Below are 12,055 nucleotides of genomic sequence, written 5' to 3' on the forward strand. Positions count from 1 at the left end.
AATCGGAACGAAACCAATGGTTTCTCTGAGTAGGATTACGAAAATAGATCCATTTTCATCCCCAGTTGACATCAAAAACAGGCATCTCAAGGATCTGCCAGCAGTTGTTTGCAAATGTTCACATGTTGCTGAACCTTGTCATTGGTCATTTCATTTCCCGATAGTGTTTATTCACTAGGTTGAACTTATGGAGGTGTCGATCGAAGGAGCTATGTGAGGGCCCAAACTCTGCCGACTATGTACGAATGATTGTGCTTAGTTGTTGTTCACCTATTGTAAGCAGGGCTTTATGTTCCGCAGCAGAAGGTCTCCCTGGCCTTGGGTTGTCTTGAAACGTTGTTGTACCACACGTTTGTTGACGGTTTCTGGGCCCTCCACATTATTAATTCTTTTGTCGCTATCCTTGCTCTCTGCCCTTTTTACCTTAGGGAGTGTAAAATGACTTTGATAGCAATCTTTTCACCATACATTATCAAAGCTTAAAAGTAAAGAGAAAACAATAAATGTTTATATGCTATATATTAAAATAATGAATGAACAGCAGCAACGATTGGACAAGCTGTATCAAAATTAAGGATACTACATAGAAATACAAGTTGCCGAAAGTCATAAATGAAAATCCGAAAAAACTTTTGACTCAACCTCATAGAATGTCTGAAGTTCACATCTTTTTCTCGTAATTCAAACTTATCTGAAATAAATTGTTTTTAGCATCCCGGACTCTAACTGGAAAATAAGTCTTGAAGGAAGCTTGGTTTGCAGCGAACTTGACCATATTCCACGGAATTTTCCACTCTACTTTTGGTAATAAAAATATATCAAATTAGGTGAAAATATCGCAAACGTTGGCACTAAATACACACTTTATTGTATACAAATGAATCTCTCATTATTTAATTTACATGTCAAAGTGTCTTTTACTTTTGTTGCCGTTCCACCATGCCCTCAACTGAAAAATATGTCACCTAAAAAACACGCTATACGAAGGTTATTTTCCTATTCTTGCTGATCAGAGTTTCTCAACATCTTCCTGAAGTTAATTCTTTTTCTCGATTTCTTCTCTTTTAAAACAAAAATATGTAAAGCTCAAAAAATTTTATGAAATATAAAAATTTTCAAGCAATAAAAATAAGACTTCTTTCAAAGAAATTTTGAGAAAAAAACCTTTGTGATTCATTAAAAAGTTCACTTAGAGTGTATAGACTAAAAGTCTAAACAAAATACTTATTGCTCTAATAAATCTATTCAATTTATAAATTATTTGATTTAAAGCGAAAAAGTCCATTTTTAAATCTATATTGTCAACTGAATAAAAAATATAATAAAATAAGGCTTGTATTCTATAGATTGTATAAGATGTACGCAGTTTTAAATTTGACATTTATTTTCAACAATTATATAAAAGCTCTCAATAAAAGTGACATTTTAAGACGGCATAACGTAGTTAACGTAAATTTATTTAATACATGCTTGCGTTCATACATACACACACATACATACATATATACATATATACAAACATACATATTTACATACACACACAGACAAACATGCATATATATAATATGCACATATAGATAAATTTATATAAATATTTGTGCGAGTATGCATATATAGATATATAATATATAACGTATATCCATCCACCCACCCATCCATCCATCCATCCATCATCCATCCATCCATCCATCCATCCATCCATCCATCCATCCATCCATCATAAACATACATGCATCTATGTCTTTTAGTCTTTTAGTCTTTTACTTGTTTCAGTCATTTGACTGCGGCCATGCTGGAGCACCACCTTTAATCGAGCAACTCGACCCCGGGACTTATTCTTTTGTACGCCCAGTACTTATTCTATCGGTCTCTTTGGCCGAACCGCTAAGTAACGGGGACATAAACACACCAGCATCGGTTGTCAAGCAAAGCTAGGGGGACAAACACAGACACACAAACACACACACGCATATATATATATATAATATATATATATATATATATATATAATATATATATATATATATATATATATATATACATACATATATACAACTGGCTTCTTTCAGTTTCCGTCTACCAAATCCACTCACAAGGCTTTGGTCGGCTCGAGGCTATAGTAGAAGACACTTGCCCAAGGTGCCCCGCAGTGGGACTGAACCCGGAACCACTATATATATATATAAAATTTAAAAATAGGATAAAATCTTTATAAGAATTTATCAAGTAGTTAGCGTGAGTCCCTTTAAGAGTCCCCCCTAGCGTGTATAGTAATGCCCTCAATATATATATATATATATAAATACATACACGTGCGTGCACGCTCTATGTGTGTTCGTGTGTGCGTGTGTATTGCTGTTACTGTATATTCAACGTCGAGTGTTTACAAGTCATTTTTTTTGTTTATATAGGCTCAGGCATGACTGTCGTTAAAATGTTCGCTCCGCAACTACGTGATTCACTCATACTTACACGACATCTTGAGCAAGTGCTTTCTACAATAGCTCTGGGACAGCCAGTGCCATATAAGTCAATTGAGTGGAGAAAGAATTGAGCGGAAGCCCGCTCGTACTGGAAGCGGTGAGAATTTCAATAATTAAAGTATCTATCTTAAATGGCATTTCAGATAAGTAATACCTCATTTTATGAGGATCCACTTTACTAGACCCCGGGTTTACGAGTTTTATTTCATCATGAACTAGCAGTATCGCACGGCGTTGCTCGGGTTTGTAAGGGAAATAACTATATAAGCATTTTTAGAGAGTTATAGCCAAAAAATAGCAAAAAAATGCATTAAAAATGGAAAAAAGTTATGGTAAAGTTTTTTTAAAATCGTTGACTCATCGTAAACGCGCGCTAATACCCAGAAGGGCTCGACATGAATCACGACTATAAGATAACCGGTTTTGGTTAAACTGCACCGCAAAATGTGGGAATAGTTAGGAATCTAAATCGTAGGAGACAGACACACAACTTCACTTTTATATATAAAGATATGAAAAGATTAGACAACCATATTGTATGAAGCAGCGTCGAAACATGTGACAACACTGATTCTCACGCGTCGACACAGCTACATATAGCGACGGAGTAAAATGACGGCATAAAATTTTATTGCTACTATAGCAACTCATGGTTCTGCTTTACGAGTTTTCGCTTTATGAGCGGTCTCCAGGATGAAATTAACTCGTATATCGAGGCATTACTGTACCCTTATTCGTCTTCGTTGTTCAAATACATTTTTCTGAATCTTCAGATTTTCCTATATGCTAGGTTTTAAATTGATATTAATCAAATTAATATTCAATTTGTCACCCTTATTATTTTAAATTTAAATTTAAATAACTATGTTCTCTAACCCGCCAAATTCACTGCAGAGAATTATTTTCTGCAGAATTATTTCCGGTATTTTGGCGCGCCAAAACGAAGACTTTTGATATATAAGCCCAAATGTAAATGGTAGAACTACATACATGTTCAGTCTCATGCGGACGACTCGTGTATAGTTCTGCAAATTATATTTTGCTATGACGATCACACTGACGAGTTGCGGACATCTATGTAAGTGATTACGTAAGTCGTAACAACGAAACTGGTTTGTGATTAATCTGTATATTTTGTATCTTTTCATTTGTCTTGCTCGCTTACGTTCTGGCGTTTGCTAAATTTTCTTGAGAACATTCCTTTCATAGTGGTAAGACCAAAGGGGGTCGACTTTTAATATAATGGATGTCCACTTAGTGGTCATCCCTCTTATATGTGTGTGTATATATATATATATATATATATATATATGTTTTGCAAACAACTTGCACATGCAAGTGCTACCAGTCGAAAGCTCCGCATACTGGAAGCCAACAATTGTATTGGGTTATCAGGAGAGAACGCTCGCCGTTTCGGGGCCTGCCTCTCGACGGCATCAATGCGCGCCGGCTCCGCCCACTCACTGATATGAGGCCCTGCTTGCTAGATCAACTGGTTATCAAATAAAGCTCAATATTCTTCTAGTCATCGCCCATCGTCTCTTTTATATATGTATTTATATTCTTTTATATTTTTATTTGTTTCAGTCATTTGACTGCAGCCATACTGGAGCTTGGCCTTTAGTTGACGGGCTTCTTTCAGTTTCTGTCAACCAAATCCACTCACAAGGCTTTGGTCGCCCTGATGCTATAGTAGAAGACAATTGCCCAGGTTGCCACACAGTGGGACTGAACCCATGTAGTTGGGAAGCAAACTTCTTAATACACAGCAACGCCTGTGTATATATTTGAATGAACACACACTCATTCACTGACTGACTGACTGACTGACTGACTCACTCACTCACTCACACACATATACGCACGTACACACGCACACATACGTACACATGCACGCACGCTTGCACACACACACACACACACAACACACACACACACACACACACAAAGAGAGTGAATGGAAGAGATAGAAAGGAATAGAGAAATATAAAAGATCTGCTTGAATTTAAATTGGTTTTCTTTATCATCATCATTAGCGTTATACTGAGCACAAACATCATGATCACCACCACCACCACCACCACCACCACCGCCATCACCCCCCCCACACCATCATCATCATCATCATCATCATCGCCGTCTTTAGGGAGGTATTTATCGCATCATTTGCCTTAACCTGAGGCAGATACTAAATAGCTGATTAATTAAAAACAAGAAATTTGTACGATACATCATCAGCTTTTCAAAAATACATCTCATTAAGTCGAAGTTTTCGCTATTGATTTTGAAAAGTAATCCAATTTTCACATCTAGATCTTCGAAACAAGTCATTAGCCTGTGTGAGAATTATTTTTACCTGTAATGACCTTATATATTGAGGATTGTGAAAGTGTTAATAGTGGAGACATATGTTATTTTATATTCACATGGTATAGATTGCGGTATACATGATATACATTGAGTAACATTTACATGATTTTCTAAGATTATCGCTACAGAAAGATATATTATTTTCACCATCGCATGTGCAAGATGGAAAAATTCTTTTGACTGAATGGCAAAAATATCATTCCTACACACCTACTCCAGCTCAAGTTTACCATAACTTTGTAAATATGACGTAGGAACGCACACAGACAGAGACACACACAAAGCTGAACGCATGTATACATATGTATATACAAATATGCATATATAAATATCCGTATATGTATATATACATATAGATATATACCTGCATACACATATGTACGCACATGTTTATAGAGTTTGATATTGCTTTTTGACAACAAATCATACCACGGAAACTACAAAGAGAGAACTCGATGTAATTTAGCGAAGTAATACGGTTTTGCAATTTATTAAATTGAAGATTTTCAAGCAGAAATATCTGTCTGAAAATCTGCCAACTGAATGAAAAGAGTATACACCTGGTCGCAGTGAGCAATTCAGTAATTTTCACACACACACACACACACACACACACACACACACACACACACACACACACACACACACACACACACACACACACACACACGCACACACACACACACACACACACACAATCATTACAGTTTATGAAGTAATTCATTTTTGGAATTTGCTCTCGAAGTACATATAAAACTATAAATAATAGCATGCTTCATATGTACTTCGAGTTATATGTACTACATATATGTACTTTATATGCTGAAAATAGCTTTATGTATATATATAGTTTTGAATGGAAAGTGGTTGCTCTTTCACAAAGATATATTTTATCCAAGCGTACACCGGTTTTAGCTCCATATCGATTAATATACTTTGGATTTCCTTAATTTGTGCTAGTGTTAGTGTTAATATTTATGAAGTTCCAGTTGTCGTTATAGATGTTTTCATCCATTCGATACAGGAGAACAGAATTTTAAGCAACTCTCCATCCATTAGGATGTGAACGAATGTTTGTCAACTTTTGCCCCGAAGAGATTTTTACCTTTTAAATGCATAATACAATCTTGATTACAAAATATGAAGGAAGGTAAGAAATTGAAACGAACGTAGGCGATATGAAATTGAGTGTTATAAAAATAAACTGATTTTTCTGTGTTCAAACTCTCCATTTTCCTTATATTATACACACGCACGCACACACACACACACACACACACACACACACACACACACACACACACACACACACACACACACACACACACTCACAAACACAAATAGATAGATAAAGATAGATATGGCCGGTCTATTAGGTCACCATGGGTTTCGTATCTATAAAGAGTCTAGAAACCGGAATTTTGCAATATTATTTTCTTAGCTTAGTTTTACATGTTTACACTGTTATTGCCTTCAAAGTATTCTCCATTTGAAGCAATGCATCATTCCAGACGCGTTTTCCATTGTTCGAAGTAGTGCCGAAGCTCTTGCGAAGTGATGCCTTTAAACCCCTCTGTCGTTTTTTTCCTTCGCCTCTTCCACATCTGCAAATTTCGTAGCACCAACTTTCGTCACCATTGATGCACTTCGAAAAAAGGTCTGGATCAACTTCCAACTGTTCTTTCAGTTCACGATACGCATTCAGTCGTGACTGCCTTTAATCTTCCGTGAGCAAGTGTGTGTGTATGTGTGTGTGTGTGTGTGTGTGTGTGTGAGAGAGAGAGAGAGAGAATATGTATTGAAAAACTCCATACACGTAATAGTGAAATTTAAGATAAACAAGTGAATATGGACTCTGGAGTGAGTGAGAAATGTAGCTAAATAGGAAGTATGATAACGGAACATACACTAGTGGAGAGAGAAATGAGAGAGAGAGAGAGAGAGAGAGAAGAGAGAGAGAGAGAGAGATGAGATGAGAGAGATAAGAGAGAGAGAGAGAGAGAGAGAGAGAGAGAGAGAGAGAGAGAGGCATAAGTCATTCAGTACATTGTCCCTAAATTTGTCGAAATCCAAGACCTAAGCCACTTGAATTATTTCCTTTAAATAATTTTATTCATTTCTTTTAATAATACAAATCAGTACTCTTATGCCATGTGTAAAACATCTCCGTAACTCTTATGCCATGTGTAAAAATTACAGTCAACTGTTGAAGGTACTCTACTGTGTAGTCTTTAGAGTTGTTTTTAATTTAACAAATAAATTTAACGAGATTCATTAGTTAGAAAATGTTTTAAGAACCTATCTATCTATAGATAGATATCTATATCGGTTCATTAGTTAGAAAAGGTTTTAAGAACCTATCTATGGATAAAAGCAAATGCGCGTGTACATATATACTTACGTGTTGTAGCTAGGACACTCTATAATGAAATCCGTCGGAAAGATAACCCCGAGAACAAAGAAATAAGAACCTACAGTATGGTAGAAGCCATAGCCACTCATACTAAAAAGGAGAACTGGTGGAATGTCCCAGTGAAAGCCTCAATGAAGTGTAAACATAATAGACCTGACATAGTAATTAGGGACAGACAAGAGAAACTGTGTGCAATTGTGGAAATCAGCTACTCAGTGGATGTTAATATAAAGCTGAAGATCAGTGAAAAAGAGAATACCTACGCTGAACTATTGAGAAATTTGCAGTTACTCTATCCTGATTACAAGTTCAGGTTTATACCTGCAATTATTGGGGCCCTGGGATATGTAATACAATGCCTAAACATCAGTCTTGAGAAATTAAGCTTCTCAAATCCAGAAAGGAGATAGCTAATTCAAAAACTACAGATCCACTCAATCACTGGAATTGTAAAAATCTGTAAAACTTCCAAAAGTTTATCATTTAAATATATATGAGCATGTCTAGATATGCATGAGAATACATACATAAAACATGCAAATCTGCACATATACATACATGCATGCATACATACATACATACATACATACATACATACATACATACATACATATATACATACATGCATACATACACACATACATACATACATACATACATACATACATACATACATACATACATACATACATACATACATACATACATACATAATACATACATGCATACATACACACATACATACATACATACATACATACATACATACATACATACATACATAACCTGTTGTTGATGTTGAAATTCCAATGAATGAGCTTTGAATCTAAGTTAGAAGCCGGCTCTTTCTCTATTGGTGAGAAATCTTGAAATAAAACTGAGCAATGATATACATACATACATGCATACATACATACACACACACACACACATACGTACATGGTGATTACTCCATTTTTACTGATGATTGTCGCCTCTCTGTGCTTCCTTGTTGTTAATAACATCTCGGACTTTCTGTCCATGACTTCTCAGATGACAATTCAGTCTCGTTGGAGTTTAACATGATTTGAAACATATGACAGACGAAAGTTGTGACTTCTCACTAAATTTCATCGGATCATTTGGTGGGATGTATTCTTAGTGTACTTCCATATGTCTTTCCATTCTTGAAATTGGCTTTTAAACTGTTTCACATATTACACATGTTGAATCGCTGGTTTAGGAAAGCGGACATTGTATACAGTTGAGCTTTCATGGGACTTTATATGGTTGATATATCCAGCTTTAGAAAGGAGTACACAGCCAGATGTTTCATAGCTCTAGCGCTTTACGTCCACATCGAGGTCCGGACATACATACATACATACATACATACATACATACATACATACATACATACATACATGCATACATACATACATGCATACATACATACATACACGCATGCATGCATACATACATAATCATACATACATACGTACATAGATACATACATATAGACACACATACGTACGTACATACATATATACATACGTACGTACATATATACTTACGTAAGTACTACGTACGTACATACATGCATACATGCATACATACATACATACATGCATACATACATACATGCATACATACATCATAAGTATATACATACGTATATAGATACATACATATATACATACACATACATATATACATACATATATACATACATACGTACATACATACGTACGTGCATACATACGTAAATACTACGTACGTACATACATGCATACATACATACATACATACATACATACATACATACATACATACATACATACATACATACATACATACGTACACACGTGAAAACTCGATCTGTTTGTGCTAATAGTAACATGTAATCTAGTAAAACCTGATACTTGGCCGATCGACGGCGGTTAAAGCTGCCCTACCGTGAGGGGTGTTGCTATCTTGGTGAGGAGCGTTGGTAGGAATCAAACAGAACCAAAACAAAACTTGTCAAAAGGATGGATGCAGCCAGTAAAGGCTCAATGGCTATGTAGTAATAAGGAGCGGCGGTGGGGGATGCATGTCTTTAAAACTGCGTACCGGTGTTCAGCATTCTGTAAGACAACTGTTTGCAGTGAAGCAGCCTGTAACCTTCGTTCAAGTCCGTCGACTCCTTGGTTCTGACAACGAGACCGGTTTGCAGTCTGGTATAAAATACGTTTTCGAATTAAAATATTATATGAGCATTGTTGACAATGCTTCAAATTTTCCAGCGGTTATATTCGATTACGAATGGACAGCTACCGTTCTCGCAAACAAATGCACGCACGCGTACACACACACACACACACACTCACGCAAAGTTTAATTGTTTCCAGGTGAATTCGACGTGAAACATGTGTACATGTGTTAAATGTTGATAGACATTTGTAACTTAATTTGAGAGACTTAATTTTCATGTTTTGTCTTTATATCGCCCAGAGACTGGATTAATATGTGTATACAGAGCGAGAGGGAAACGCCTACGAATAAAGAATGAAGGTACATGTGGCCAGCTTGCAAGTATCAGTGTAGTGCCTTGTATTGATTTGCCTATATTGATGTATACACTTTCAGTATTGATGTTTTGTGCAATGGAAACAATCTTCCAATACAAGCAACTTAAAATCACTAATCCTAAACGTTAAAACTCTTGCTAGCTTACACAGAATTGAATGAGAAATGTTTTATCAACACAGTGTCTTAGGAACTGTTGGAATATCACGGGCTAACGCGTATTATATCTTAAGGTCACCTTGAAACTGCAGATATTTCTCTGCCGACACAGTGACAATGCTCAGCATCAGAAGACATATACACGCATAGCTTGTATTTTACTATTATAGAGGTAGGACTTGTACTTATGATACGAACAAACCTTGGAATATTTGAGGCATGATTCTTCAATAACCATGCAGCAAAATCAGTAACTGTGATGCAGATATTCGGCTAAAGATAAAGACGTTAGTGACATCCAAATCCAGACGGTTTCTATGGATTGTACAAATACACTCATTTACCTTTTAGATTAAAAGTGGCACCAGAAATATTCCAGCAAATCATGGATACTATGTTATCTGATTGTGAATTTGCAATCCTGTATTTGGACAATATTTTGGTCAAGAGTAATTCTCTTGAACAGCATGGGGAACAGCATGTGAAATGCATAAAAGCTGTGCTTAAGAAAATTAAAGTCTCCAGGTCCTCTGTGATTCTCTAATTAAGCCGTTAAAAAGAGGTGAGTGAAGATGAAAGCTCTTTTCTGTGAGGGCCTGAGTAAATCATGAAAAATATATAATTGTCGTCATCAGTTTTATCTCATATCCGAGAATGTATTTTCATCCCTGCTAAACGCCTTTTTTATGGCGACGCCGTTGATGACTCTGTCGACCAATTATTGCATAGAAAAGTCGATGGCATTTACTGTATAGCAATGCTGGGGTATGTCGAGCCTCTTTCTCCTGTCGTTTGATTTCTTTCTTTTCTCTTCTGGTGGCTTCGAAGATTTTGGGTCCGATGGTGATGGAACAACCGCTACTTGGTACGGTCTCGGGCTTGTGTTTCAAACGATTTAAGCTCAAATCCAATGGCTTTCAGTGTTGCTTTGAGTTGGTTCTTGTATTTTCAAAGAGAACAACCCCGTGGTCTTCTTCTCTAAGTGAGCTCACTGAATAAGACTTGGCGTAGGAATCTTGACTCTTCCACTCTTGCTACATATCCTTACCATCGAAGACGGTGTTTCATGATCATCGATTCGATTCTTTGACTGTTGCCTTTCAAGGACTTTGTTGTTGGTAACATAGTGTTCTCATTTTATGCTCGAGATTGAACGAAGCCTTTGTTGGTGAAATTTTTGGATGTCGTGATGATATAGAGTCCAGGTTTCGTAGCCATATAGTAAGGTTAGAATGACAACAGCATTATAAGCCATATATTTTCATTGTTAAGTTACGATCTTTGTTGTTGAAGACACGTTTGGTTAACTTTCCATATCCCCATGTGCAACTCCAATTCTGTGTTCCACAGCCTTCTCCGAGGTGCATTTGTTTGATAAAAGGTTGCCTACCTATGGAAAGTCCTCTACTTTTTCGAGAGATATATCAGAGATGGTAACATCAAAATCTGGTAAGATGACATTTGCAGCTGTTTGTGTAAGGACCTTGGTTTTCTTGATGTTTATTGTAAGGCCAAAGTGATAGCAGGCCATAGCAAAGTTGTTCATAGATTGTTGGAGTTATTTTGAATGACAGAAGGCAGCATTGTCATCAGCGTATTGAAGTTCTGAAATGTGTTGCATATGCATTAGATGTTTAGATCGAAGTCCACTAAGATTGAAAAAATCTTCCATCACATCGATATCTGATATCAACTACTGGATTGTCTGGAGGAACTTCGTGAAGCATTGTAGCCAGATACAAAGAGAATCGCGTAGGTACTAAGATGCATCCTTGCTTAGTCCGCATGTGATTGCTGGCAGCATATTTTGGTGGAATACACGTCCAGACATATTGTCATGAATTGCTTGAACCAGAGAGATGAAGTGATCAGGACATCCAAAGCGATGGTGATAAACCTAATACTGTGATATTCCGATTAAATCGTAAAAGAAAAATGAGCTTGAGGAGGATAAATCCATCACTGCGATATTTCTGAGACAAATGTGGAGAAATATTCAAAAGCAGAAATGGGAAATTGAGTAAAAATAATTATTTCACAAAATAACACAACAGAATAATTATAAAATGTTGATCAGATAAAT

General features: G+C 36.3%; 1 protein-coding gene across 1 annotated transcript in view; it reads right to left on the bottom strand.

The window, feature by feature from the left end:
- LOC115212746 overlaps window positions 1-12,055 on the bottom strand; it is a 266,915-nt gene that overhangs the window by 14,924 nt on the left and 239,936 nt on the right. The gene's annotated exons all lie outside the window — the stretch shown is intronic.

This window comes from Octopus sinensis, linkage group LG6 (assembly GCF_006345805.1).
Source record: "Octopus sinensis linkage group LG6, ASM634580v1, whole genome shotgun sequence".
NCBI classification, from domain to species: domain Eukaryota; kingdom Metazoa; phylum Mollusca; class Cephalopoda; order Octopoda; family Octopodidae; genus Octopus; species Octopus sinensis.